General features: G+C 33.7%; 1 protein-coding gene across 4 annotated transcripts in view; it reads left to right on the top strand.

Moving 5' to 3' along the window:
* Positions 1-15,374, top strand: part of PTBP2 (polypyrimidine tract binding protein 2) — an 81,498-nt gene that overhangs the window by 25,600 nt on the left and 40,524 nt on the right. The window lies entirely within an intron of this gene.

The following is a 15,374-nucleotide window of genomic DNA, read 5'->3' as shown; positions in this document are numbered from 1 at the left end:
AAAGATATCTCACGGGAGACTAACATTAAAAGAAAAAAAAGTTCTTTAGGCTGAATGGAATAGCACTAGACAAAAACTTGGATCTGCAGGAGATAACAAGGAGTACCAGGAATGGTAAATAAATGTGTGAAAATTAAAAAAAGCTATCTCTTTTACTCCTTTAAACTTCTTTGAAAGACTGTTTAGGTATACAGAAAACCTTTTAATTATGTGGTTCATTCTGTACATAGATGTTTATATGACAGTGATTAGCACAAAGTGAAGATAAATGGAATTTTACAGTTTAAGGTTTTATATTTTACATGAAGTGATAGAGTATTAACTCTTACATAAAAATATACTGGTAAATTAAGGTTGCATATTGAAACAATGTCTTTAAGAAGGTACAAAGACATATTCAAAAGCAAATAGAAAGTTGGAGGGCTGACTCCTGCTTTTAAAAGTTACTGTAAACCTTACACTAATCAAAACAAAGTCGTATTAGCATAAAGAAAGATAAATAGATCAATGGAACAGAATAGAGAGTCTGGAAATAAAGCCACACAGTTATGGACAACTGGTTTTTGACAAAGGCACAAAGGCAATTCAGTGGAGGAAAAAAATAGATTTTGCAGCAAAGGATTCTGTAACAATAGGCTATCCATATGCTGCCAACAACAGCAGCAACAAGCTGTCGATACTTGGATCTATACTTCATACAAAAATGAGCTCCAAATGGACTTTGATGTAAATGTAGAACCTAAAAATTATAAAACTTCTAGAAGAAAGCATAGTAGAAAATCTTTGTGACCTTGGGTTATGCAGAGATTTCTTTAATGTGACCCCAAAAGCACAATCTATGAAAGAACAAATGGGACTTCATTAGTTTTAAAAACTTACATTATTCAAAAGACACTGTTAAGAGAATGAAAAGATAAGCCATAGAGAGGCAGACAGCTTTACAAAGATGTCTGATATATATACATATATATATATAGCTGATAAAGGATTTTTATCCAGAATATACATAAATTCAGACTACGTATATAAACTCTAAAACCCAACAATAATGCAGCAAACAACCCAATTTGATAAATTGGCAAAAGTAATTAAATTGGTTAGCAAAAAAAATATACAGATGGCAAGTAAGCACATGAAAAAGATGTTCAGCATCATTTGTCATTAGAGAAATGCAAAGTGAGATAACATTACACATCTCTGCAACAGCTAAAATTTAAAAGACTGATCATACTAAATGTTGGAAAGGATGTGGGGGAACTGTAACACTCATATACTGTTGATGGGAAAGTAAAATTGTAGAACTACTTTGGAAAACAATTTGGCTAAACATTTACTGTATGATCCAGCTATTTGTTTCCTAGGTGCTTACCCAAGGAAAATGAAAGCATATACTCATTAAAATCCTCATATGAATGTTCATAGTAGCTTTATTCGTAATATCTAAAATCCAGAACAACCCAAGTGTACATCAGCAGATGAATATATAAAAAGGTAGCTCTTTTGGTATTGAATTCCATTGCATACAGTGAAATACTGCTTGGCCATATAGAGTGACCTATGTTACATGCAGCAGCAGGGATAAATCTCTTAAATAATTATGCTCTGTGAAAGACGGGGGAAAAAAGAGTATGTCCGGTATGAGTCTATTTATATAAAACTTTAGGAGATGCATATTAAAGCAAATTGGTGGTTGCTTGGAATTTAGAGGTGGGTAGAGCAAGGGAGAGGGTTGTAAAGGGCATAAGGAAATTTGAGGGTGATGAATATATATATTCCCTTATGCTGAAGATTTCACAGATGTAAGTATATGTCAAAACTTGTCAGATCGTAACTTCATAGGCAGCTTATTTTATGTGAATTGTACCTCAAAAAGATTATTTAAAAAGAAAAGTCCATAGAGGAATTAAAATGGAATACTATCAAATATAGCAAGAGAAGAACAATAAAACACTGGACAGTTAGAAAATAAAGAGATAGATGTTAAACCCAGTCATAAATGTAAATGTAAATTGGTTAAACTAACATAGTTTAGTGCAGTAACCACTAGTTTTGTGAGACTGTGGAGCATGTGGAATGTGACTACTCCTAATTGAGATGTAAATGGGTGTGTGTGTTGTTCAAAGACGTAGTACCAAAAAAATAACGCAAAATAATCTCATTTTTAAAAATACTGATTTAAATGTTGATATGGTAATATTTCAGATATATTGGGTTAAAATATATTATTAAAATTAATTTATTGGCAACTATATGCCAGTAATGTGGACAACCTGGAAGAAATGGACAAATTCTTAGAAAAGCACAACCTTCTGAGACTGAACCAGGAAGAAATGGAAAATATAAACAGACTAGTCGTAAGCACTGAAATTGAAACTGTGATTAAAAATCTTCCAACACACAGAAGTCCAGGACCAGATGGCTTCACAGGTGAATTCTGTCAAACATTTAGAGAGGAGCTAACACCCATCCTTCTCAAACTCTTCCAAAAAATTGCAGAGGAAGGAACACTCCCAAACTCATTCTATGAGGCCACCATCACCCTGATACCAAAACCAGACAAAGATACTACAAAAAAAGATTACAGACCAATGTAACTGATGAACATAGATGCAAAAATCCTCAACAAAATACTAGCAAATAGAATCCAACAACACATTAAAAGGATCATACACCATGATCAAGTTGGATTTATGCCAGGGATGCAGGGATTCTTCAGTATACGCAAATCAATCAATGTGATAAATCATATTACCAAATTGAAGGAGAAAAACCATATGATCATCTCAACAGATGCAGAAAAAGCTTTTGACAAAATTCAACACCATTTATGGTAAAAACTCTCCAGAAAGTCGGCATAGAGGGAACCTAATATAATAAAGGCCATATACGACAAATCCACAGCAAACATCGTTCTCAATGGTGAAAAACTGAAAGCGTTTTCCTCTAAGATCAGGAACAAGACAAGGATGTCCACTCTCTCCACTATTATTCAACATAGTTTTGGAAGTCCTAGCCATGACAATCAGAGAAGAAAAAGAAACAAAAGGAATCCTAATTGGAAAAGAAGAAGTAAAACTGTCACTGTTTGCAGATGACTTGATACTATACATAGAGAATCCTAAAGATGCCACCAGAAAACTACTAGAGCTAATCAATGAATTTGGTAAAGTTGCAGGATACAAAATTAAAGCACAGAAATCTCTTGCATTCCTATGCACTAACAAAGAAACATCAGAAAGAGAAATGAAGGAAACAATTCCATTCACCATTGTAACAAAAAGAATAAAATACCTAGGAATAAACCTATCTAAGGAGGTAAAAGACCTGTACTTAGAAAACTATAAGACACTGATGAAAGAAATCAAAGATGACAAACAGATGGAGAGATATACCATGTTCTTGAATTAGAAGAATCAATATTGTGAAAATGACTATACTGCCCAAAGCAATCTACAGATTCAGTGCAATCCCTATCAAATTACCAATGGCACTTTTTACAGAACTAGAACAAAAAATCTTAAAATTTCTGTGGAGACACAGAAGACCCTGAATAGCCAAAGGAGTCTTGAGGGAACAAAAGGGAGCTGGAGGAATCAGACTCCCTGACTTCAGACTAGACTACAAAGCTACAGTAATGAAGACAATATGGTACTGGCACAAAAACAAATATAGATCAATGGAACAAGATAGAAAGCCCAGAGATAAACCCACGCACCTATGGTCAACTAATCTATGACAAAGGAGGCAAGGATATACAGTGGAGAAAAGACAGCCTCTTCAATATGTGGTGCTGGGAAAACTGGACAGCTGCATGTAAAAGAATGAAATTAGAACACTCTGTAACACCATACACAAAAATAAACTCAAAATGGATTAGAGACCTAAATGTAAGGCCGGACGCTATAAAACTCTTCGAGGAAAACATAGGAAGAACACTCTTTGACATAAATCAAAGCAAGATCTTCTTTGATCCACCTCCTAGAGTAATGGAAATAAAAACCAGAATAAACAAGTGGGACCTAATGAAACTTAAAAGCTTTTGCAAAGCAAAGGAAACTACAAACAAGATGAAAAGACAGCCCTCAGAATGGGAGAAAATATTTGCAAATGAATCAGTGGACAAAGGATTAATCTCCAAAATATGTAAACAGCTTAAGCAGCTCAATATTAGAAAAACAAACAACCCAATCAAAAAATGGACAGAAGACCTAAATAGACATTTCTCCAAAGAAGACATACAGATAACCAAAAGGCACATGAAAAGCTGCTCAGCATCACTAATTATTAGAGAAATGCAAATCAAAGCTACAGTGAGGTATCACCTCACACCAGTTAGAATGGGCATCATCAGAAAATCTACAAACAACAAATGCTGGAGAGGGTGTGGAGAAAAGGGAACCCTCTTGCACTGTTGGTGGGAATGTAAATTGATACAGCCACTATGGAGAACAGCATGGAGGTTCCTTAAAAAACTAAAAACAGAATTACCATATGACCCAGCAATCCCACTACTGGGCGTATATCCAGAGAAAACCATAATTCAGAAAGACACATGCACTGCAGTGTTCACTGCAGCACTATTTTACAATACCAGGTCATGGAAGCAACCTAAATGCCCATCAACAGACGAATGGATAAAGAAGATGTGGTACATATATACAAGGGAATATTACTCAGCCATAAAAAGGAACGAAATTGGGTCATTTGTAGAGACGTGGATGGATCTAGAGACTGTCATGCAGAGTGAATTAAGTCAGAAAGCGAAAAACAAATATCGTATGTTAACGCATTTGCAGGGCAGAAATAGAGACACAGATGTAGAGAACAAACGTATGGACAACAAGGGGAGAAAGTGGTGGAGTGGTGGTGGTGGGATGAATTGGGAGATTGGGATTGACATGTATACACTAATATGTATAAAATAGATAACTAATAAGAACCTGAAATTCAAAAATTCAAAAAAAAATTAATTTCACTCCCTTTTACTTTTTGACGTGGTTACTAGAATACTTAAAATTTATGTGGCTTGTAGTATGTTTCTTTTGGACATTCGTAGTCTAAGAAGTCCAATTAAAAGGCAAAGAATATCATACTGGATTAAAAAGTAAGACCTAACTACGCTGTCTACTGCTGTAGTCAGGTTGAAGTATACAGAGACACAAGTTGAAAGTAAAAGGGATGGAAAATAATATTTCATGCAAACAGTAAGCGCAAGAAAGTTGATGTGATTGTATTAACATCAGATGAAGTAGAATTCAAGACAAGGAGTATTATCGGGTATAAAAAGGCATATTTCTTAGGGTCGAAAGAGTCAATATATTGGAAAATATAACATTCCTTTATTTGTATATCAGTAATAACAGTTTCAAAGTACATTTTAAAAAATGACAAAATTAAAAGAGAAGCAGAGAAATCTACAATTTTAAATTTACAATTGGCTATTTTCATATTCCTCATAGTAATCAATAGGACAAATTGATCTTAAAAAAACAATGCATAGAGGATTTGAACAATGCTGTCAGCTTGGCTTAACTCACATTTACAAGACATCCAATAACTGCAGAATAGCCTTTTAAATGTACATAGGATATTCAACATGATGTTAAAATAACTTAGAATAAATTTCAAATGATTGACGCTCATATAGTACCTGATTGTAGTGGGATTTACAGAAATCTAGGCAATTACCAAGTATTTAGAAATTTATACAATTCTGAAAAGCACATGAATCACAGAAGATATAAAGGGCATATTTTTGAATGAAAATACATCATATTTTAATCATACTTCAAATGAAAATACATCTATATTTTCTTGGAATATAGAAGAAAATATAGAAATATTTTCCCCACAAGAAGTGCATAGGGGGAAAATAGTTCTATACCTATATTAGCACTTATCCACCTACATTGGAAGATATCTGTAGTAGAAAAAAAGAAAGATTTAAAATTTCTGTCAAGAAAGAAAAAGAAAACATAAATTACCAGAATCAGGAATGAAAGTGGAGATATCACTACAGATCCTACACAGTGTAATAGGACAAAGACAGTATCACAGGCATCGGTAATGCTGATAAATTCAGCACCTTAAGTGAAATAGACAAACTCCTTTATAAATCTAGTGAACCAAAACTGATATAATAGATTACTTCCATATTATAATATTATAGGTATGGATTACCTTTATCTCTATTATCAAAATTGAATTTTTAATAATAAAAAACATCTTTTCACAGAGGTTACTCAGGCATAGGTGATTTCACTCGTAGGTGGTTTTCACTTGTAGGTGGTTTTACTCAGGCATGGGCGGTTTCACTGTTGAATTTTATGAAACTTAAAAGTAAGAAATAATAGCCATCTTTTAACCTTTTTTAGAAAAAGAGAAGGGGGATACTCCCTAATTCACTTTATGAAGCTACCAAAACCAAAATCTAACAAAGATAATATAAGAAATCAGGATTTCACACTAATATTTTTCATTAACATAAATGCAGACATTCTTAACAGGATATTAGCAAATCACTTTCAGCAGTATGTAAAAGGTAATTCATGATGACTAATTGAGGCTTAACCTCTTGATTGTAAGGTTTAACAGTGGAAAAGGAATTCAGTGTAATTTATCACAATAGAATAATGGAGGAAAAAAATCATCATGTTAATATAAGCAGAAAAGGCATTTGACAAAAATACAGCATCCATTCATGATAAAAAGTTCTCAGAAAACTAATAAGTAAAAGAGGAACTTCTACAGGGTAGACAAGGGGCATCTACTAAGAGCCTACAATAAATTTCATTCATAATGGTGAAATAGTGAATGTTTTCTTTTTTTTTTTCCACTTTAAATTCAATTTTATTAAGGTATAATTTCCATACAATAAACTGCATCCATTTAAATTGTACAGTCAGATAAGTATTGAAAGATGTATGCACCCATGAAATCACTGACAGTCAAAATATATATCCATCACACATACTAGATTCCTCATAGCCCTTTGTAGCCATCCCTTCCTGTTTTATCCCCTTCCCAGGCAATCACTGATCTGCTTTTTGTCACTATTAATTAGTTTGAATTCTCTAGAATTTTGTATAAACAGAACCATGTACTATGTACTCTTTTGTGTCGTACTGCTTTCACTTCCTTTCGTCTTCAGTGTTGAGTAGTGTTTGCATTTTGTTTATTCATTCAGCCATTGATGGACATTTAAGTCATTTCCCATTGGGGACTATTATGAGTAAAACTGTTAGGAGCAATCATGTTCAAGTCTTTACGTGAACATCCACTGTTACTCCTCTTGAGTAAATGCTGAGGAGTGGAATGCCTGTTTTGTATGGTAGGTGTATGTTTAATTCTTATGTACATTTAATGCCAAACAGTTTTCAAAAGTGCTTATACCATTTTACATTCACACCAGCAGTATATGAAAGTTCCAGTTGCTCAACATCCTCACCTTGGTATTGTGTTTTTAATTTTATCTCTTCTAATGGGTGTGTAAGTAGTACCTCAAGGTTTTAATTTTCGTTTTTATGACTGAGGTTGAGGAACTTTGCTCTTTTTTTCTAATTGATTAATCTAGAGCTTTTGTGTTTCCAGGTAAACTTAAGTAATTACTTAATCAATTTCTTTAAAACAACAGTAACAACAACAAAACCTGCAGGGGTGAATGTTTTGTTCTTAAAATGAGGAATGAAGTAAGGATGTCTGTTTCCACAGTTTTTCTAGCTTTTGCTTACATTAAGGCGAGTAAAATAAATGAAAAGCATAAAGATCAGAAGGGAAGAAGTAAAACTGTATTATTCACAGTTAACATGATTTTTAAAAGAGAAAACCCAAAGGAATCTAAATGATTTTAGAATGGTTACAGGATACAATTAACCATACAAAGATAATTTTTTTCTGATATTATTAGCAAAGTTTTGGAAAATGGAATTTTAAAAAATCCGTTTATAGAAACATCAGAAAGACAAAATATCAAAGAATAAATTTAACAAAAAATGTGTATGATATCTACATCAATAACTGTAAGGCATGGCAAAGAGAAATTAAAGATCTAAATAAATAGATACACCATGTTCATGAGTAGAAGTCTCAGTGTGTTAAAGATGTCATTTTTCCCCTAATTGGGATGGAATTTATAAATCAGTTGGTCAAGCTGAACAGGCATTTACATTAAAAGTGATGAATTGATCTAAACTATATATGGAAATAAAAAAGGACCTAGAATAACTAAAACCATTTGAAAAAGAAAAAAAAGAGTTAGAATACTGTTTGATTTCAAGAGTGAAGTAATCACAGCAGTTTAGTATTAGCATGATTAGTGTCACAGAACAGTATTTATAAATAAACTCCTACATTTAAGGTCAATTGATTATTTACAAAGGTCCCTTGGTCATTTAATGGCGAAAGGGAAATATTTTTAACAAGTGGTGCTAGAACAGTTGGATACACATATGAAAAAAAAAAAAATTAGAAACTCAAACCTTACTTCATACCGTACAGAAAAAGATGAATTACATACCTAAACCTAAAATCTAAATATGCAAAGCTTTTAAGAAAAAAATCCTAGAATGTATCCTCAACCTTGGGGTAAATGAAGATTTCTTAGAAAAGGTACAAAAATACAGTAACCATAAAGCATTACTTTACAAACTAGAGTCCATCTAAATGAAAACCTTCTCATCAAACGACATTATTAAGACAGTGAAAAGGCAAGGCACAGGCTGAGAGAAAATATTAATATTCATTCAGATATCAATACATGTCTGACATATATGAATATTTATATCCAGAGTATGTAAAGAATTCGTCCACGTCAAATACAAAGAGACTAATTTTTTAAATGGACAAAAAAGGAGGTACACGAATGGCTAATAAGCACATGAAAAGATTTATTAGTCATAAGGAAATCACAATTTATAACTAATATGAGATACCACTTCAGACCACCTAGAATCTAGGCTAAAATTAAACAAATCGGTAATGCCAAATGTTGATGAGGATGTGGAGCGGCTGAAACTATATGCCATTGCTGGTGAGAGTGTAAAATAGTTTGGAACACAGTTTGGCAGTTTCTTATAAAGTTAAACATAAACCCGTCCTGTGACCCAGTACTTCCATTTCTAGTTGTACAAATGTGTGTATAAAAAACTATTTATAATGGTCCCAAACTTGAAACAATCTAAATGTCTATCAACAGGAAAATGGATCAAGAAGTTAGTCATACAGTGGATTACTACTCATTAAGAGCAAAAGAATTACTATTAATACATGTAGCAACACGAGTGAATATTAAGAAACATTATATGAAGCAAGAGAAGCCAGACACAAGAGTATATACTATGTGATTCTCTTTCTGTAAAGAGCAGATAATTAATTTTCAGTATAGAAACGAAAATAATCGTTGCTTGTGGGTGTTGGGGATTAATAAGTATTAGGACATTTTCTGGGGTGATGGACATGTTCTTTGTCAATGAACAAAGTTGTAAAATAAATACAAAATTTATTTGAAATAGTAGGCTACCTGTGGAAACTCATCAACTACTTGTAGAGTTCTGTCTTTCTGCAATGTAGAATGTGAGAAGGGGAATGACTAAAAAAGTCCTGGTGGGCAGGGGTCTGGATATAGGATTTGATTTGTTGCACTAAGGAGATTGGACTTCACGATATTTACACTTAGAAAGGATTTTTGTTCCATTTGCATTTTTTAGGGGGCAGAGGGGGGTTACTACTGTACATAGGACAGTTTAAAACTTTACAATAATCTGCTTTAGAGACACCGAGGTCCTGAATTTTAGAGTCTCAGAAGTAGAATATGGAGAGAAGGATATATGAAGAAATTAGACAATTTTCTGAGTTATTTAGAAGTAGACTTTGGTAGAAGTATTAAGAGTTTTGGCCTAGAATCACTGGGTTGATGGATAGTAGTTCCATTAACAAAGGGAGCAAAGTAGAGAAAGTGATTTGTTTTTGTTGAAAAGAAAGAACAATCTGTTACTGTTTTCCTTTTTTTTTAAGTATGTTTAGGAATGATAATGTACTTTGTGACTAAAGAATGAATCAAGTGTTTTTGTAGTGATGGAGTAAAATTTCTTAAAGCCTGTTTCAACATAAGAAGTTTATATAGATTCAATTTATTTTACCTTTTTGAACAAAGGAAACATTGAGTTTTTAAATTTTTCTGTGTTTTTCCTAACATAGAAAGATGAGAGTGTGTATGTTCAAACAGACCCCAATTTGAATAATAAGACCTTTAAAAACCAGTGACTGTACTTACCTGGAAAAATACGCAGTTGTCATCCAGATGTCTCAAAAAGGGACTTTTACAGACAATATTACAAGGACATTTTTATCATCATCATATACAAAACAGAATTTCATTCTTACATTCCAGCTTTTCCCAAAATGTTTCTTCTAATTGACTTCACTAGAATTCTGTTTCCAACAGCATCTATCTCAACAGCCTTTTCCTGTCGAGACTTCTTTCTCTACATGTATATTTGTGTCAAAGAAAAAAAGAATTTTAGAAGTGAGAAAAGTTAATGTTATTAGAAACTTAGTCTTGGGGAAATAATCTTATTCAAAACTATTTTGTAATAAACTAGTTCCTTCTTTAGAAGTGTAACATTTCAAAGACACAGCTAGCTCTAACTAGTATTGGAATTGGATTTTATTGGAAGGAATTTGTAACTCTTTGGAAGTGGGGAGGAGGCTTGACAATTGTAAGATATGGTCTCTCCTGAGTCCATTTTTTTATAGGTGTGGAAGTGGAATACCTCTTTAAGTTAGGTATACATGTTTCTGCCAGTGCTGCTGCTGTTCTTTAATATCAGTATTTATTATTGCTGAAAGTATGACTTTTTCTCTGTGTGAAAGAACTGAAATCATTTTATAGATTCTGTTACATGTTATTCAGAATTCTCTGAGATTTCCAATTTTTACATAGACATTTTTGATATGTTATTTCATTTTTTTGTAATACTTTGAGACTATTCCAGCACGTTGTTTCAGTTTGAATGTTTATGAGGGTCCTAACAGCATGTCCTCTTGCATAGAGGTGTAGAGGTAATGTGAGCCTTCCTCTAATTTAGTGTAGCCTTCTATATTTTTCCAGCTCATGCATAAGTTATTTTTGGCAACTAGGCTATGCAGCTACTCAGAAATGCAGAGTTACAGTCAGCTTTTACAGTAAACCTAGTAAGATTTTTTTTTTGTGCGGTGACTGTTGGAGTTAACTAAAGCTAGTAGAATAACAGAAGTATTCTCTACCTGTATATACCTACGTTTCTGGTTTAACTGTTCTTTGAAATTTCTGTTTTCCCATATAGAATGCAAAGAGTATGAGCATTCATTTTTCTTAGATTAACTTTATTTTATTTTTTTGTTTTTCTAAAGCCAGCAGCTTGTATAACACTGCTTTGCTCTGAAGTCTAACTAAAACTGCTTGAGAGTAAAACTGCTTTGCTTCTCAGTTTTATTTCGATAAAGGAAGTTACGAGTGCTTTTTATAAATGCTTGAGTCTGGAAGACTTGGAGAATGAGAATGTACTTATATTTTGTTAAATAGTTTTCACTGGACAGATGAAGTAAAAAGTTTTGAGATGATGCACTTCAAGTTGGTATATACAGTTGAAAGTATAGAACTAGAAGTATTGGTGAATGAGTGGGACTAAAATAATAGACTTATAAAATAGAAGTTGATTTTTGAAACCCCTTACTGGAGTGTCTGTATGAGCAAGTAAAGATGGGAACGACTTAAGACCAGAACAGGTTGGGGCAGTCCAACCATTTTGGGAAGTAAATGAGTTAGCAGAGGGGTCAAAGCAGGTATCAAATGAGTCAGGGAAGTAAGGAAACTAGAAGTAAGTTATTAAGGATGCTGTGAGAACAGAGAGATTTGGTAAGGTTGAGAGGGCTCACAGCTCTTCCGCCACAGGTGGATTTAACAAATTACCCAGGATCTTGGTGAGACCGTTTTGTGTGAAAACTACGGGTAAAAGCCAGTAGAAGAAAAAAGTCAGTCAAAGAGAAAAGAGATGGACTAGGACTGTTCAGAAGTGAAGATGTTCACTTTAGAACTGAGGTAGAAAACTTTTAAGTTTGTATTGGAATGTTCAGTTAGAAACCATTTCTATGTCCTGTTTTGAATTTGTGAGTAGAAGAGCATCCTCCGTAAGCCAGAGGCTTTTTTAAGAAGACATATATGGAAAATAGTATAAAGATTTCTACAATCTATATGCAGCTTACATGCATGAGTAAAATCATCTTCATAAGATCATCTGTTGTTGAAAAAACAGTCTTTAAAATTCTTTAGTTTTACATACCTAAACCAAAGTTTCTGTCTGGAATTACCTGGGAAGTGTAAGGGAAAGGATTGTGGAAAGAAGTCCAAATTATAGTACTTTGTCTTCTGAAGAATCATAGATCTGTAACCCAGAGAGACCCCATCTTCCTTACTTCTCTAATAGGGTCATAAATGGCCTACATGTTTCATAAGTTGAGGCCACACTTTTATTTATTTATTTATTTTTGGCTGCGTTGGGTCTTCATTGCTGCACGTGGGCTTTCTCTAGTTGCGGCAAGCAGGGGCTACTCTTTGTTGCAGTACACAGGCTTCTCATTGGACGGCTTCTCTTGTTGTGGAGCATGGGCTCTAGGTGCACGGGCTTCAGTAGCTGTGGCATGCGGGCTCAGTAGTTGTGGCTCGCGAGCTCTAGCATGCAGGTTCAGTAGTTGTGGCGCAAGGCTTAGCTGCTCCGCGGCATGTGGGATCTCCCGGACCAGGGCTCGAACCCGTGTCCCCTGCATTGGCAGGCGGATTCTAAACCACTGCGCCACCAGGGAAGCCCCAAGGCCACACATTTAGTGCCCTTTCTCTTTTCCAGGGTCGGGGTATTTTTATATATGAAAGTCAGCTTAGTTATATTTAAAGAAATCATCATTTCTCAATTTTACATTCTCATAGTATCATTATTTAAAATTGAGACTTTCATAATATTTAGCACTAAAATACGAATATCTAATAGCCACCCTTTCTGAAGCTATTAACTGAGAGGAGTATCAAGTAGTGTAAAAACAGAGTGTAAATGTTGTTAGTTACATGGCATTTGGGAGAAAAGAACAGATCTTCTCTAGGCCATTATATATTACCTGAAGTTTGTCTTTAGGGGCCTCCTGTAGTAGTGGGTTGAGACTACAGACTATGGAGTCATACTCCTGAGTTTTAATCCTTTTCCTGCCATTTCCTGTCTTTACGACTTAGTAACTCTGACCTTGGGCAGCTTAAGTACCTCTCATTTATAAATGGGATTGATGGGTTATAATAGCAGTCTTAAGAGTTGTAAAGTGCCTGGCATGTAGGTTACTTTCAGTGAATGTTAAATATCAATGCAAGAGAAAAGTACCTTCTTTTTTCTATAAATATTAAACAAACAAGTTATTTATCTTCTTCTTTAACTGTGAAAACTGTCCCATCTACCTTTTTACTCAGTTGTTTTACTCAACATCCACTGTCAAGAAATCATCCAACACAAATTCAAAACAATAAACTCTTCTATTTTTTTAATAATAGGTTTAGGCAGGTTTTTGCCTTTTGGGAATCATATTCTAAGAATCATTTGAAAAGGGAAGTGTTTTTTTCTCCCTATATGTGTAGTGATGGGTAGTGTCTTTATTGTGATTTTTTTTCTTGCCTTTTTCCCTAAAGGAAAAACAGAAATTTGCTGTTTGAGTTTCCTGATATCATAACCTATAACTCATGGGACTATAGGTTGGACTGTGAAGTATTTGTTCTTGTTATTCAAACAAATGAATGAACAAGAACACAATCTATCAGATTGCTTTGCCAAGAAAAGGCCTTAAAAGAATATGCATTTGTATGTCAATTATATGTTTTAAGGTATATGTGTATTTTTTGATTCCCTGCTTTAACTTACAGTATCATTTAACAGACCCAATGATGATTTTGTTAAAATAAGATGCCGCAAAATAGGAAATTCAGCCTGTTTCTGATAGGTTCAGGTGCCTGTGCACATACATGTTTTCCTTACTTAGGAAAGGAAGTGTGGAGAGCTTTTTGTAGTTCTTATTTATGGAATGATGAAGAGCTAACCAGCAAGATTTTTCTGGTAATATATTCAGAAGCCGGAGCTTACTACTCTTCTGTACAGAGTCAACTTAAGGGAATTTTTAAATGCATTGGCTGTTCGTTGATGTATATAAACTTGAGTGAAACTGTTAAACTATGACTTAATTGACACTTTAAGTTATACTTATCAGGTGAATTCACATATTATCTCTGATCATCCAGTAAAATCACTACCACATCACCCTCTTCCAGTCCTCTGCTAAGTCACTTGTAATCACATTACTCTGCTTTACTTTCTCCATAGCACTTAATCACTATAATAAATTATCTGGTTCATGTACTGGGTAGTCCATCTCTCCCACTAGACTACAGGAGAGCATCAGGGATCTTACTGCTTACTGTTCACTGCTGTACCCCCAGAACCTAAAAAAGTGCCAGACATATTCTTGATACTCAGTAACTGTTTAAAGAATTAATGTTTGAATAAATTTTGAAGGCACTTAGAAGATCCCGATGGTCTTAGAATTTTACAGATAGTATTGAATGTTTTCTGGGGGTGTACTGTAAAGTACCAAAAATTGTATCAAAATGGAGTATACATGCATATTTCTCACTGTGTGTAAGGATTCTTCAGGTTAGATTCTCAGAAATATCCTTGAGTTCTTAGAAGATTAAGAACCACCAAAACACCTATTTTATTGCATCTTTAGTAAGTTTGGTTTTTGGTTTTTTTGTTTTTTTATGTGTTTTGGTAAAGCTTTGGAATAAAAGCAGGCAACTAATTTGTTGTTTAAAATATATCACTTTAAAGCTCAGAGTAACAGAATAAGATAATCAAGTCCATGAGTGATTTATAGTAGATTTTGATAGTGACAAAACATTTAGGTAGAGGAATGTGACCCGTAGTGTGGATTGACTGCATAATAATTTTTACAGCATTGCCTTCTTTGATTCCATTTTTTAGCACTTTTTTCAAATTGAACAATTTAGAATTTCTCAGGTAAAATTATAATCTAATTTTTGCTAAGTCAAAATTTTCACTTTTTTGTATTTTCCTTAGTCTTAGACTAAGTCTTAGACTCCTTATTAGTCTCTAATAAGATGATTGAATTGTAAGATAATTGTGTTCTATAGCCATTGACCATTTCTTTGTGAAATTGCATTTTAATGTTTTTGATTATCACTTGCTACTCTTTACATATGCTATCCAGAAATATATTTACCCAATAGTAATCTTAATTGATGATTTCATTTAGTAGTAATTGGTGGATATGATTTTCTCTGTTACTTTGCA

The sequence above is a fragment of the Eubalaena glacialis genome, chromosome 3, assembly GCF_028564815.1.
Source record: "Eubalaena glacialis isolate mEubGla1 chromosome 3, mEubGla1.1.hap2.+ XY, whole genome shotgun sequence".
NCBI lineage: Eukaryota > Metazoa > Chordata > Mammalia > Artiodactyla > Balaenidae > Eubalaena > Eubalaena glacialis.
The sequence above is the reverse complement of the archived record's forward strand: the minus strand, read 5'-3'. Positions and strand labels throughout refer to the sequence as shown.